The sequence below is a fragment of the Lepidothrix coronata genome, unplaced genomic scaffold (genome assembly GCF_001604755.1).
Source record: "Lepidothrix coronata isolate B3197 unplaced genomic scaffold, Lepidothrix_coronata-1.0 Scaffold332, whole genome shotgun sequence".
Taxonomy (NCBI): Eukaryota; Metazoa; Chordata; class Aves; order Passeriformes; family Pipridae; genus Lepidothrix; species Lepidothrix coronata.
The window spans coordinates 332,596-345,391 of record NW_016690512.1 but is presented as its reverse complement, the minus strand read 5'-3'; the positions used below and the strand labels follow the sequence as shown (position 1 = coordinate 345,391).

General features: G+C 45.4%; 1 protein-coding gene across 6 annotated transcripts in view; it reads left to right on the top strand.

Moving 5' to 3' along the window:
* LOC108509086 (Kv channel-interacting protein 1) overlaps positions 1–12,796 on the top strand; it is a 165,062-nt gene that overhangs the window by 44,696 nt on the left and 107,570 nt on the right. Inside the window, exon 2 of one of the 6 annotated variants that reach the window (XM_017838345.1) lies at positions 1,354–1,375. The exons of the other annotated variants lie outside the window; for them this stretch is intronic. The gene's annotated coding sequence lies outside the window, so the exon portion shown is untranslated. The remainder of the gene's footprint in view (positions 1–1,353; positions 1,376–12,796) is intronic. 6 annotated transcript variants of the gene reach the window in all.

Here is a 12,796-nt window from a genome sequence, read left to right as displayed (position 1 = left end):
ATTCGGCTGCTCTGTAATGATTGCAGCTTAGGGTAGCTGTGGATCTATTAATATGTCATTTTGTGCTGTCATAATAGGATGTCTTCTCCCCTACACTCTCTGTATGTCTGAGGTGTTTTAGGGCTGAACTATGATCAAGAGGGAAGCATTGCACTGGGGCTTAAAGTGTGGAATTGGTGTTGGATTTTTTCAGTTGAAATATTTATATGTCAGAATGGTCAAACTCATTTATAAATTTGACACCTTTAAATAGCTAGTTTTAGCAAAAAATAAATTACTGAAGGCACATATAAGAGAAATATTTAATTTGAGCTTATTTTAGAAGTTAAGGTAGTTCACAGAATAGTAGAAGTTGAGTCTCAGCAGGGGCTAAGAAAACCATGAGCTAGACTTGAGGAGCCCAAAGAAGGAACTTCTTTCCCAACTGATCTGGTTTAGGGATAAACCTCCTTCTTTATGAAGTGAGGTTTGAGTGTGTGTTCCCCTTTCCCGGGAGAATGCATCTCACCCCAAGATGTACTCTGGTCCAGATCCCTTTCAGTATCATCGGTTGGGTTCATCATGTAATAGAGATGGTTTTAATATTCACAAAACCAGAGAGCAAACGGTGTTTCTGGCAAGGGGACTCCAAGGATAAGTTGGATTTAGAAACCTGAGGCACAGGAAAGCAGTTTAAACTTGGGTTTGTGTGTTCTTGATGAACACCAGCATTCCTGGTTCCCAAACTTTGAAGATGAATTCCAGGAAAGGCTTCATGGCAAGGAATGCCTATTGTAGGGAAATCCCTGTGTCACAGGATCAGTCTGTGTTGCCTTTCCCACCACCCTCCTGCTGTCTACACTGTTCCAAAGCCCCTCAGAGGGGTCTGTCTCCCTGTGTTGTGGAAAACGTGGCCCATGCTTAGGTAGGGAGTTCCTCTAGGTACCAGCTTACTGAATTTAAGCTGTGCTTAATCCTGCTCCTTACCATCAGTAAATTGATGTTTAAAAAGGCTTCACATTGGGATTTTGTTGCCATTTAAGCTGTTTTACATGAAAGCCTGTGATTACAGAATGGTAATGTTTTGACACAGTGATAAAAGCCAGGAAATTCGCCATCACTGGTGGCGTTTCTCTTGCATTCACTGCATGACAGTTCTTGTGTAGGCAGTAATTGAGTAGAAATGACAATAACAATTTCCTTATAACCTTCTGCTTCAGTACACATTTTAGCATTCCTTCAAGGAAAAACATCCATTAAGAGCAAATATTTGTATGTGAGTGATATGCATTAAAAATTCATACAGCTTGGAGAATCTGTTGCAAATATCAACAGCAATATAGCTAAGACTGGGATTTTTTATTTCCTTTGCAGGTTTTGCAGTAAAAACAGAATTGTGAGTCCCTTTTCTCTTCTTCCCTAGTTTCATGCTTTCCCTGTTACAATAATTAGTAAGAATACTGAAGTTTAGATAATGTTCTTTACACGATTACTATCAATTGGTTGATTAGGCTGTTTTGGCATTGAATTTTTCCCCAAAAAGCCATTGAGTTTTTGTCTATGGCTCATTACCGTTTGTGGTTAGCTAGGTGGGAAAAGAAATGGAAAATGCTGATTTATGTTTCATGAATGACAGCTCCCTATTTTTGGTTGCTCCATATTTGTGGTTTAAAGCCTAGTTTATTAATTAATCAGTAGAATTCCTTGCATCTTTGATCATTGATACTATCACACAGAATACTGAATATTTAAAAGTAGTTTCCAGTTAATCTCTAGCACATGTGCTCTATCACAAGTCAAAGTCAAAAAATCACTTTAAAAGAACTATTCTTAGTGAATAAAAGATGCTCCCTTTCCTGTCTGAAGTGAATGTACTGTTGGTGAAAGTGATAGGTTTAACAGTGATTTGGATTGATCAAATGCAGGACAGACTATGAAATGTCTCCTAAATTATCTGCTGAACAAATTCAAACAAAATTTTTTTTAAAAATTATCCATGTTAATAGTTAGACCAGGAAAGGAATAACCTGGTTTTCTCAAGCCCTAGACTTCTCAGAAATTTTATGGATTTCAGTACCTCTTAAAGTCAAGTTATTTCATTAACACAACTAGTTTTGACTTACAACTGGGGGGAAAATTCCCTCAAAATAAACAAACAAAATTTTAAAAAAATCAACTCCAGCCTTCAACACCACACAGTGCCAGCTCCTTCTAGTTTATTGGTGTTTTCTGAGGATCTGCTTAATATGAAAACTGTTTGTGTAGGTATTGGTTTCCCAGCCTGTCAGCATCAGCGTTTTTTCCCAGTTCATGCATAGGAGGTGAATTTAAAGAGGAGTCTGTGTTTGGGATATGGGACAGCAGGTATTACCTCCACAAAGCATTCTTTTCCTGTTCTCCTGAGTGGATTCAGAGGAGCCCTGTGAGCGGAGGTGATGCCGCGGGTGCCCACGGCCAGGGCTGGGCAGGGGGCTCAGGGGCTCTGTGACCCCAGGCAGCTCACGGGGACAGCGGCTGCATGGGGGGCTGCAGGGTCCCCTGCCCCGAGTGCTCCTGTGGAGGAGTCTCCAGGGTCCCCTGCCCCGACTGCCTCTCAGGGCCTGCCGCAGCTCCGCTCACCAGCTCCAGCTGCTGCCAGCAGAGCTGTGCTGAGGCTTCTTTGCCAATGAGCAATAACTCCATGAACAATAACTCCCATAACTCGGTCCACCTGTTTGTAGTTTATTTGCAGCTGTTTCCATTAAACCTGAGAGATATATTCCAGGTTAATAAGTAGCTGAGCTGTGGCGTGTCTTGATGTGTGTTCTGGGGGTATATGTACTCCTCTGCTAAATGCTAGCTAGTATTGCTAATATAGTTAGTCTTACTTTTGAGATTCATTCATTATGCAGCATTTCTGCTTGGAAAAAATGTGTTTGAGTGAAACAGGGCCCCTTATGAGGAGAGACGCTGTTAGGTGAGCATCTGAGCTGACAGCTAGTGCAAGGAGGACTGGATACCTTGTGAGAATGCCCACTGCCCTGAATGGCTTAGAGGATAACTGAGACGCAGTAGAGCTGGTTTAGATATGCTTGTCTTGTTTGTTTGTTTGTTTGTTTTTTCAAATAAGACCATTTATTTAGTAATCTGTTTATCCAGATGTCTTCAAGCTAAAGATTTTAATGCATGAGTTTCAAACCTTTTCGTTTTTTGAAGAATATTGAGTGCTTCTTTTTTTGTAAATTACCTTTTCTTTATTGATTATTTAATTGTAAATAGACTTGCTAATTGTTTTAGTCTAGCAAAATTTTGGGTTGCATATTAGGGAGCTTGTGTAGCTGCACAGGTGGATCAGGCTTGCAGAGAGCAGGAGTTCTCTGGAGCTGAATTAAATGCATTGCTTAGTTTTGGTTCCCTACAAGACTTCAATCTGGCATGAAATCCTGGTGGTCAGTGGACATTACTTTAGAATAAAGATTGGTTGTCTAAGTCTGTGGATTTTAGACTTGCTGTATTTTAAATACTGAGTTTTTGATTCAAACAATTTTCAGTTCTCGAGGGAACCAAGAGGGCTTTAAATGACCAGCTTGTAAATGTATCAACAGTAAGAAATCTGTGTTTTTGTTGTTTTAGTGGAGGCAGATGTGCTGCAACAAGGATTTGGATGTAGTTTATGAGCTGCTGTCCTGGGAGATAGGAGGAAAGGAGTAGAGCTTGGCAGAGGCTCTGGAAGTAACAAATTTTAGGAGAGGCTGGGATTTCCAGTTGTATTTCACTATCTTGCAGGTTTTTCTTTTTCCCAGTATATGAAAATGCAGATTGAAAGGGGGCAATCAGGTTCAAGAAATCAGAACTGGTTTGAGGCTTCTTATTACTGTGGATAAAACTGAATTTTGCCAGTGTGAGACTACTGTGTTTAGTAAATTGAATTTTGTGGGGCCAGTGTGCATTTGGTGGAGGAAGAAACATTCAGGCTTGTTTTTATCTCTACTTATTCTTCCCTTGCAAAGTCCAGCAGCCAAGGTAATAAAGGTGTTACTTGCATCCTAACAAAAGCAAAAACTAATATAAAGCAAATGCCAGTAAGTCTCTGCTCAAGATATGCTCTTTCTACCTTTTTTTCCTCCAAAGCAGGCCTGTTAGTGGCTGAGGAGGGATGAAGAAATGAGACTGAGGCCAAGAACAGATGTGGGGAGATGAGGGACAGAACTGGCAGAAGCACCATAGAGCATATCACGTCTGCCTCTACCACCTATTTGTCTGCAGAGAAGGGACAGGCAGGGAGCAGGAATGGCTCGTGCAGCTGGGGTAGACTCCTGAGTCTGTCTGAGTGTCCTGCCCAGCCCCAGGCACAAGGACAGAGCAGGGATGGCAGCTTCAGCTCTGAGCTCTGATGGTGGCTGTTGGTGTAGCAGGAAGCTGCAGGAGGCAGGATGCCTTCGTCCCGGGTAACACTCCCCAGATTCCCTTTTTTTTTCCCCTGCTAGCAGGGACTGCTGCTCATCCCGTAACTGCCTTTATTTCTGAATACTCCTTGAAAGGCTGTCACAATTTCACCTGTGAAAAAAGACCAAATCTCCCATTTGTGTGCGACTTGTGTAATGATTCCCAAAGCAGACATTTCAACATCTGCAATTTCTTCTCCTCTTGGAAAAATATTTTTTTTCCTTGTTCAGAGCTACTTTGTTCATCAGCAACATTACTAAAAATGACATGTGGCAGCACCTTCAAAGATAGTTTAGGACACAAAATAAAAATCTGTATCTTACAGAGATGTGTTATGGTAATTTGAATGGGCAAAAAGTAGTTAAACACTTGGAACACCACCAGGATATGAGTTGTATCAGGTTTTCACCTGACTGTGGAAAATATAGCCTCTTTGGATGTGAGAAGTTTAGAGATACCTTAGTTTTCTGCTACAATAGAAGAGAATTTATTTTTCTGCTTGATTAATGGGAATTGACTCTTCAAGGGACCTGATGTTATGCAGGGGGCAGGAATGTGGGGACTGCAGGTGAGAAGAGGGGAAAGAGGCAGTGTTCTGGCAACAGTTGTTAGTGAATCTGTGAATCCCTCAGTGGCTTGGAAGTGGGATTTATTCAAATCCACAGCATGAGATGTAGATAGAAGCGTCTGTGCTTGCAACGAAAAGCCTTTTTGGTTTTCTATAGCACTGGGATAGAGAGAAGTGGACCTACCTCTGAGTCTACATCAGTGGCTCATTTGTCAAAGAGTAAGGGAAAAAGTGAGTAATGAAAGTTTATGGAGCATATTTTCTTCTCAACATGCTATTAGCATTAATGGGAAGTACACTCATGAATGAAGGGAATGTGCCCCCTTGTGCACTTAATGATTGAGCTCCCGAGTCCCTGCTGAGTCTCACACACTTTATGTGCTCTCTGAAATGTTTCTACACTGTAATTTAAAAAGGGGTAAATTATATTGCTGACCTTAGTTGATTGCTGTTGGGGAAGCGATGTTATAGCCAAGAGCAGACTGCATCAAAACGACCTGGCATCGATCTTCCACTTTCTAAAAACAGTGTTACAGAATATTCTCATGTTATTAAAATATAGTCATTCAGGATGCAACATTTGGAAAGTAGATAATATTTGGTCAGATCACTGAATCTGGCTTTGGTGACACTTGTTTTTTTTGTGAAGGCAAAATAGCTTGTTGCTGCTATAAAGTTTTAGCAAGAGCAGAATACAAACTCTTCTGCAGTTGTTTTTTCTGTACTGAGCAAGGCTTTTTCCCTTGAAAATTAAATGAAATGAGCAAAGCAGAAGTGAGGGTAGGGAGCATGGAAAATTATGATGTTTTGTACATAGTTCTTTTTCTTGTTTTTTAATTTGGGAAAACTATAGACCTTAAATATATGTTAGTCCTCTTTTGGTCTCACTAGAGAATTGTGGAAGACGAAGAATTGAGGAGGATGGAATGCGATGCAGGTCTATGCGGATTTCCAAGCTCCGTCCCATTCCCTAAGGGACCTTTTTCTGTGACTCCACATACAAGCAGAGTGCATGTCATTGCGCACAGAACTGTTTGCTTTTTTGCTTCCAGGGCACAAAGCCAAACCTCCCATTAAAAAAGGAACCGCATCACTTGCACCCTTCTCAGGCAGTGTGCAAGGACTCCAGTTGATGTTCCCATCCCTCACAGATACTGAATGCCTCTGCTGTTGTAATGCAGTGCTCCCAGAGGGAATTAGTGATGATATATAATGACCATTGAGATAAATGTAGCTGATGCTTATTTTTTGTAGAAGTGATAGTTGCTTTTTGTGCAAGCACCAGCTCTTTTTCTCCCTTGGAGCACAGAGGAAGAGCGTTGCTATTCTACCTCTTGGCAGCCACAGGGGCTGTGTGAGGGGAGAGCTGTGCGAGCCTGATGCTCATGTGGAGGCAAGTGTGTTGGCATGTGTCCTAGTTAGAACAGCTGGGACCGATTCATCACTGGATGGGTGTAGCCCAAAACTGTGTATTCTATGGCCCTCCATGCCATTTCCCAGAAAATGTTGTTGGGGGGGGAGGGGGCCTGCCTGTGGGGGGGGTATTCCTGTCCTCATACCCTTTTATGGAATTCCCCGCTCTGAGCATCCTCATACCCTTTTATGGAATTCCCCGCTCTGAGGGAAGGATTGACCATTCCTTTTATGGAATTCCCCGCTCTGAGGGAAGGATTGACCATTCCTGCCTGAACTGGAGAATATATAAACTTGGAGTTTCAGAACTTTTCTACCACTCGTGGGATCCAGAGGAAGACTGCAGCTCATTGCTCTCAACCAGACTTAGACCACCACCCTCAGCTGGACTGCAATCACCACTTTTGACCAGACTGCAACAGCTCTCCCACCAGCAGGTTTTTCCCCTCTCCCTTTACTTTGGACTCAAGGGGGGCCCAAGGAACACCACTTTGTTCATGCCCCAGGGTACTGGGTTATACATTTGGGTTTTGTGGGTTAAGACCAATTGTTTGTTTGTATGATTGTACTTACTGTATTATTTTAATAAATTGTTATTCTGATTTATAATCTCTCCTTTGCGTTGAGTTCATTTCCCCTGCTGGTTAACTCTTAAACCAGCACAGCATGTCTGCCAAACAGCACGGGGCTCATGGCACAGGGGTAATAAAACTCCTCTGGGATGTTGATGGAGAGAAGATGGAATAAATATTCTTGAGAGGCCAAGGAACTTCGTAAACACCCAAACACGTCTGTGTGTTCGCAGAGAGAGGTATGTAGATAACTGGCAGAAATACCGTGTAATGGTAGGTGACCTGTCTGATATGGAAAGTTAATATATGGATAAGAACAGAAAAGGGGTGTGATTTCAATGTCCATGCTGTGTGCTGAAGAGGATGTATATCTATACACTTTTTTGTGGGTTTTTTTTTAAGTGAGATAAGAGTACTTAGAACTGTGGTGGACCCCAGATGCACTGAAGTTCTTAAATTCTGGTAGAACTTTCATTTTTGCTGACCCGAGTCACAGAATATTCTGAGTTGGAAGGGATCCACAGGATCATCGAGTCTAACTCAACTGAATGGCTCATACAGGGATCAAACTCACAACCTTGGTGTTATTAGCAACAGGCTCCAACCAAGTGAGCTAATCTCAGGTCATGAGATAAAATGTTCATTTACCTTCTTAGAAGACTTCAGTGCCCTAAAGAGAGTGGTGTTATGTAGGAGGCGTGTCCAAGGCATGGGGGACGTGCCGGGGCAGAGAAGCCCAAAGGAGCATGGGTCTAAATGGATAACCCTACTGGTTAAGAAGGTCACATGATATCAGGGTATAAAGGGAAGTGCCGAATTTGAAATAAACCTCTTTGTTTTACCTCCCCACGAAGAGTGTGTATTTTCCTTATTATATAAGGACACATGCCCCTACATGTGGCACCTGTGCATGGGGCTTTGAACCTATATTAGGCCAGATTAGCTTACCCTGAATCAGGAATTTCAGCGGTAGATTCCGGTTATTGTATTGATTAATCCGATATAGGAATCTTTCACCGAAAAAGACGTCTTTAAGCCGTTGTCTCAGAGCGTCTGAGAAACACAATCTTAGTTTAGTGAGCTCAAAAAATATTAAGAAAAGTGCACAGAAACAGGAAGAAAAGAAGAAAGAAGAAAAAAAAAAGCCGACAGATTGAGGCAGCCAGAGAGAGCGGAGCAGGGTCCAACATACACCGGAGCGGTGAGTCAGGCTGAGAGGCAGCGCCAACATCCCACATGGCAAAGACTTTTCCCTAAGCAGTGCCGTGTCCGCAGCTCGGACACCCGGGCGGCGGAGCACCTTAAAACCGCCGGGGAAGCCCCGCTACCCGCCGCTTGCCATGACTTGGCCGTGTGTGTAAAAGCGACTCCACCGCTGCTGCCTTCTAACATCCTCAGCCCCACTGCCAGAACCCGCAAAGCCCACATCGGTTTTCTGCCTAGCAGAAACTCCTGCAGTTCACCGCCACGCCCCTGCTGGCCCCACGCCACGCAGGACCCGCCGAAGCCGCACCACGCCCCTGCCGGCCCCCCTCCCCCGCGCCACGTTCAAAACCGTGCAGGACCTACTGAAGCCGAGCCAAACACGCATCACAGCTGCCCTCCCCCAGCCACAGCCTACTGCTTCCTGCCCATCCCTGCCTGTCTGTGACGACAGCGTAGACCCTCCAAGCCGAGGAAAAACCACTCAGAAGCCGCGGAGACCTCAAAGGAGCTTTTCACCGCTTTCTGCCGCCGGACTGGCGCTAGGACTGCACACCGCCAATCACCGCCAATTCTCATCGCTCCCAAGCCACCGGAGAGCCCCCGGACCTTGCGCCCCATGCGAGCCGCTCGCAGACAGCGCCCGCCGCCGCCCGCCGCAGATGCCACGCGCCCGCAGCCACCTCCGCAGCCCACGCCTGCCACAGCCGCTGCCCGCTGCCGAGCCCTGCTGCCGCCGCCGCGAAACAGCGCCTCCGCCACCCACACAGACCCAGTCGACCAAGAACAAGGAGAAGCCAGCAAATAGACAAAGACTTTCCAGCGGCGCACGTCTACAGCGCCGAGACTGAAAGGTAAAATGGGAAATTTTTTCCCCATTGAAATATCACAGGACATAGATGCACTGGCTATCCTGCTAAAACTATATCACATACAAGTCACGAGGGCCGAACTAACAGAGCTTGTATGCTTTATTAAGGCAGCTGTCCCTGAACTGCCATTAGTTGAAGCCCTTCACATAGAAATATGGGACAAAATAGGAAAACTTATAAAACTGAAAGCCGAGGGGGGAGACCCCCAAGCTAACAATGCTTTTCCAGCCTGGCAAGTCATAATGTTTGCAGTAAACAGAGCACAGGAATGGACAACACACGCATCTGCCACGGTCCGGGGAAAAGAAAATGGGACCGGGCACTGCAAAAAGGGTTCGGTATGATGCACTCCCCATTGTTCAAAAAATCGTTTCGTGTCCGCAGACACATAGAAGGGCCCGTTATCCGTTTTCACCTGCTTCGAGACACCCATCCTTGTGAATGCAGACAGAAAGTGTTTTTTCACATCACGGCTCTTTTCACCACAATGCACAGTGGCTACAATCATTTTTGAAAAGGTGTCAATAGACACATGCACGTATTTTAGTTTTCCGAATTCAGGTACGTGCGTAACGTCTGAGTGCCAAATTTCCAATGCCGAAAGACCCCTGGGGTTGGTCCCTTCTGGGACGATCGGTGTGATTACTTGGCAATTAGGGCACGTTCTTAAAATCTCTTTAGCTTGGGATAATTTGAGGCCGAATTGCTTTTGCAGTGACCGTGCATTTTGGTGAAAGAACTCGTGGGATATCTTTGTCTGTTGGAATAAATTGGGAGTGACTACCATACCTGCCAGATGATCGACAATTCGGTTCCCCTCCACCACAGGACCTGGTAAAGTAGTGTGTGACCTGGTGTGGACAACGAAGAAGCCGAATTCTCTGTTTTAAATTAGAAACAATTTGGTTAATAACTTGAATAAATCCTGATTAGTTACATCCTTAAGGTATGAATTTTCAATTCGTTTGACCACACCACACACATAAGCCGAATCTGTAACAATGTTAATTGGCTCACCACTAAAAATTTCAAATGTGCGCACAACTGCAGAAAGCTCCACGATTTGGGGAGAACCTTGCACTCTATGGATATCTTGCTGCCAATCACCGTTTTGTTGCCAAATTATCACCGCATTTCCGGTTCTCCCTGAGCCATCGGTAAAAATTGTTTTCGCACCTTTTATCAGCAAGTCTGATTGTACAGTTTTTAGCTTTAATGGAATTTGAATCAGTCTTTGAATAAACGGGCACGCCGGGAGGTGAAGTCGAATTTCTCCCGGGTAGCCTCCGATGGCAATTTGAAAGTCAATGGAGGTTTGCAGCAGTTGTTCTAGGTGTTCGGAAGTCAGTGGGAGGTAAATAAAATCTGGCTCCTCACCGCTGAGCTCTAAACACCTAGTGCGGCCTTTAAATGTTACTTTACCAATCATTTCTGAGACGGTGGTGATCGTCTTGCCGAATTGGTACGAGAGGAATACCCACTCCCACAAACAGAAGTCTTTACTGTCACTTGAGAATTGGCCCAGGAGGGCTAGTGGCTGTCTCTGTTCCCTTATGATGACCAGGGAGGATGGCAGTCCCTCCATCCTCCTACATGATTGCCTTTGTGTAATCTTTTTCTCAACAGTGGATAAGGCAACTTCTGCTTCTGATGTTAAATAACGGGGGGAGGACAGGTCAGCATCTCCTTTTAGCAGCTCAAAAAGGGGATGGAGATCACCGGTTGTGATTCCCAACACAGGTCGGATCCAATTGATCGCCCCCAGTAGCTTTTGGAGGTCATTCAATGTGTGGACTCATTTGTCAATTTCAATTACCTGAGGCCTTATGGCCCTTCCTGTAATTTGGAGTCCTAAATACCTCCAAGGTGCTTCCCTCTGTACTTTCTCAGGGGATATTTCCAATCCTTTTTCTTTTAGGGCCGAAATGGTTGAATTTAAAGTATTCTCAACTGCCAATTGGGATTTGGCGCAGATCAACACATCATCCATATAATGGAAGATGATTGACTGCGGGTATTTCTGCCGAATTGGTCTCAACACCTCTGCCACAAACATCTGGCAGAGTGTTGGGGAATTTTTCATCCCCTGGGAGAGCACTCGCCACTGGAACCTGCGGTGAGGTTCACAGGCGTTGATCGCAGGGACTGAAAATGCGAATTGGACCGAATCAGCCGGATTAAGATAGGTATGAAAAAAGCAGTCCTTAATATCAATCACCACTAGGGGCCATTCAGCAGGGAGCATGGATGGTGATGGCATTCCCTGCTGGAGGGCTCCCACTGGTTCAAGGACTTCGTTAACTTTGCGCAGGTCCTGGAGAAATCTCCAGGAGCCTGAGGATTTTTGGATGACAAACACTGGAGTGTTCCAGGGACTGGTGGAAGGCTCCAGGTGTCCTTTTGCCAATTCTTGATTCACTAAATCATTTAGAATTTGCAGCTTTTTCTTAGGTAGGGGCCACTGATCAACCCAGACTGGCATCTCTGTTTTCCAGCTCAGTCTGGGGAGCTGCAGCACTTCAGTGACCCCACCTAAAAATTTTGTTCATGGGACAGGGTGCTCAAATTGAGCTCCCACTGCTCCATGGCATCCCTTCCCCAAAGTGTAATAGGAATATTAAGAATATAGGGTTGGAGAGATGCTGGTCTGCCCTCTGGTCCATAAACAGTGAGTGTCACCTGACTCCGGACTGGATATTGTGTTCCCCCCACGCCGCTGACTTGGACATAAGCTGTTTGTATGGGCCATCCGTGTGGCCAGTCCTTGGAGGCGATTATGGTGATGTCCGCTCCCATGTCCAAGAGGCCCTCCACCTTGACCTGCTGCAGCTGTCTGGGCTGTGAATAGTAAACTAGACATTTTAGTAGAGGGCAAGAAGACTTAACAGTCGTCGTCCAGAGGACTTCCTTCTGTTCTCTCCTCTGCTCCTCATCAGTGGATAAAACACACAGCAGGTCTTCCATGGAGACCATCTTGGCCACTGGGAAGCGATCCTCCAGCTGGACGGGGGGAAGATGTACAGTTAAACACACCGCGATGTTAGTATTAGTGAGTCCGGTCAGGAGTGTGGGCACTACTATGATGCCTTTATCCACTGCTGAGAAATGTGACGTGATTAGATATGTTGAATCAGGGTTGACTGGGGCCGATGGTCGGACCCTGGCCAACTGCTCATACGAGCTTAGGTGAGTGGAGGGGTGCACGACCGTTAGAATAATCCAGGGGAGTGGAGAACATTGGTTTTTTACCTGGACCGGGTCAGGGAGCGGCCGCCGAGCTACGGGGTAGCTGGGCGCGATGGTTGGCGCAGGATGGAGTGCAATGCAGGGGCGATTTGTGTCATCGCGCTCCCCTGGGCGCTCTGCTCCCCGTTTCCCGACGGCTCACACTCACAAGGCCTTAGGTCCAGTAACGATGAAAAGGTGACCCTCTTTCGCAACCTAGGTGAATGACGCGGAGAGAGAGGTTCGCCATTGATGTTAGTGGTGGAGCGACAAGTGGAAGTCCAGTGTCGCCCCTTCCCGCACCTGCGACACGGCGTCTTGGGGAGGTCAGGTGTAGATGCTGAAAGGCGAGAACAATGTTTTTTGAAATGACCCTTTTCCCCACACTCGAAGCAGTGGTTTGGCCCAGTAAAGGCGGCAGCCAATAGACGTGCCTTATGGGAGTTTGACCCGATGTTCTTACACGCCTCTATCATCTCCAGCAGAGTGGGCTCTTTTAAAAGCTTTAATGCTTTTTGGCAGTCCTCATTAGCCTTTTC